This window comes from Miniopterus natalensis, chromosome 3 (assembly GCF_054644295.1).
Source record: "Miniopterus natalensis isolate mMinNat1 chromosome 3, mMinNat1.hap1, whole genome shotgun sequence".
NCBI classification, from domain to species: Eukaryota; Metazoa; Chordata; class Mammalia; order Chiroptera; family Miniopteridae; genus Miniopterus; species Miniopterus natalensis.
Genome location: NC_142083.1, coordinates 51,730,135 through 51,730,847, shown reverse-complemented (window position 1 = coordinate 51,730,847; position 713 = coordinate 51,730,135).

Here is a 713-nt window from a genome sequence, read left to right as displayed (position 1 = left end):
TCTGTGCTTGTGAATGATCATCCACCATCACCACTCTTCTGAGGTTCCCTTGGTCCACATCAATCGCCCAAACAGCCCTCTACTTTCTCCCTTTGTGCTTTAGCTCCTGCCCTGGCTTGTTCCATCTGCAATGAGTGCTTTTAATGCCCTCCCTTCATTTCCAGATCCGACTTCATCTTTCAGACCATACGCAAAGCTGGTCTTGCATGGAGGCACTCCAAAGTCACTGCAGCCAAGTCACTCTCTTCCTTCAGAAACATCATTCCACCCTTCCTCAGCACCTCTCTTATTCTTACAATGCTCCACACTTTCTGCTGTGTTTCATTATTGGTGTATGAATGCTTTCTGCCCTTCTAGGTTTTGAAGTCCTTGAGTGTGGGATTTATGTCCTGTGTATTATTATATTCCACACAGTGCTGAACACACAGCCTTCTATGTAGCAGGCATCCAACACATACTTGTTGGATTGATTTTAAGAGAGAATCCAGGCGACTGGTGTGTTTGTCACACACCATGGTGAAAATCACCATAAACTCTATCGGTAATTCCTGGCTAAATGTTAAATTAACTTTTGGCATGATAATTTGACAAAGGTACCAATATTATTAAAGGTTACTGTTATGGATACTTGCCTTTCTCCCCCTTGCTACTCAGTATCTACATCTCCTTCCTATGTTTTATGAACTTTCTGGTTTGTAAGCTTTGTGGGGAGT